Raw genomic sequence first — 1,888 nt, forward strand, 5'->3', positions numbered from 1 at the left:
CTCACTCTGTCACCCAGGCTGGAGTACAGTGGCGTGATCTCTGCTCACTACAAGCTCTGCCTCCCAGGTTCATGCCATTCTTCTGCCTCAGCCTCTCAAGTAGCTGGGACTACAGGTGTCCGCCACCACGTCTGGCTAATTTTTTGTATTTTTTAGTAGAGACTGAAATGTATTTCTTAAATAACAAGATTTGAAAGTTGAAATTACTCTTTGATCCATGCAGCTGCAGAAAAGATGATGTGTTAGCAGGCAGGAAAACAACTTTAATCTCTGTACATGGTCATCAGAGCTCTTGGGTGACCAGGTACATTGTCAATGAGCAGTAATATTTTGAAAGAAATCTTTTTTTCTGAGCAGTAGGCCTCAATAGTGGGCTTAAAATATTCAGTGAAGCATGCTGTAAACAAATGTGCTGACTTCCATCCAGGTTTGTTCTATTTCTGGAGCACAGTCAGAGTGGAGTTAACATAATTCTTAAGGGCCCTAAGATTTTCAGAATGGTCAATGAGCATTGACTTCAACGAGTTCAACTAATAGAGTCACCAGCTTCATTAGCCCCTAACAAAAGATTTGAAGCTTTGAAGGCAAACATTGACTTCTCTCTAGCTATGAAAGTCCTAGCTGGCGTCTTCTTCCGATAGATGGTTGTTCCATCTACATTGAAAGCCTGTTGTTTAGTGTAGCCACCTTCATCACTGATCTTGGCTAGATCTTCTGCGTAACTTGCTGCAGCTTCTACATCAGCACTTGCTACTTTCCCTCGCACTTTTATGTTATGAAGATGGCATCTTTCCTTAAACCTCAGGAACCAATCTCTGCTACCTTCAGACTCCTTCTGCAGCTGTCTCACCTCTCTTAGCCTTCGTGGAATTGAAGAGTTAGAGCCTTGCTCTGGATTAGGCTTTGGCTTAAGGGAATGTTGTGTCAGTTTTGATCTTCTGTCTATGCTGGTCAAACATTCTCTATTATCAGCAATAAGACTGTTTTGCATTCTTATCATTTGTGTGTTTACTAGAGTTGCACTTAATTGCGCTTCAAGAACTTTTTCTTGGGTAACTGGTGCAAGAGGCCTAGCTTTCAGCCTGTCTTGGCTTTCAACATGCCCTCCTCACTAATCTTAATCATTTCTAGCTTTCGACTTAAGTGAGAAATACGCAACTCTTCCTTTCACTTGAGCTCTTAGAGGCTACTGTAGAGTTATTAAGTGGCCTAATTTCAATAAGTTGTGTCTCAGGGACACAATAGGGAGGTCTGAGGAGAGGGAGAGTGATGGGAGAACGCTGGTTGGCGGAGCAATCAGAATATACACAACATTTATCATTTAAGTTCACCGTCTTCTATGGGTGTGGTTTTTGATGCCTCAAAACAAGTACAACAGTAACATCAAACATTACTGATCACAGATCATCATAACAGATAAAATAATAATGAAAAAGTTTAAAATATTGCAAGAATTATCAAAACGTGACATGGAGACAGTAAGTCAGCACATGCTGGTGGAAAAATGGCGCTGATAGACTTGATCAGTGTAGGGTTGACACAGACCTTCGGTTTATAAAAAACAGTATCTGCGAGGTACAGTAAAGCAAGGCACAGTCAAATGGGGTGTGCCTGTGTACAGGAGCATGCATATTTGGAAGCAGGGGTCATTGTGAACCGTGTCAGAGGCGGACTGCTAGCACAGGTGTCAAAGTGGTCTAGCCTCATAAAAAGGTTTGAGGGCCAGGTGCCTTGACTCACGCCTGTGATCCCAGCACTTGGGGAGGCAGAGGCAGGCGGATCAAGAGGCCAGGAGATTGAGACCAGCCTGGCTAACACGGTGAAACCCAATCTCCACTAAAAATACAAAAAATTAGCCAGGCGTGGTGGCGGGCGTCTGTAGTCCCAG

The sequence above is a fragment of the Pongo abelii genome, chromosome 16 (assembly GCF_028885655.2).
Source record: "Pongo abelii isolate AG06213 chromosome 16, NHGRI_mPonAbe1-v2.0_pri, whole genome shotgun sequence".
Lineage (NCBI taxonomy): Eukaryota > Metazoa > Chordata > Mammalia > Primates > Hominidae > Pongo > Pongo abelii.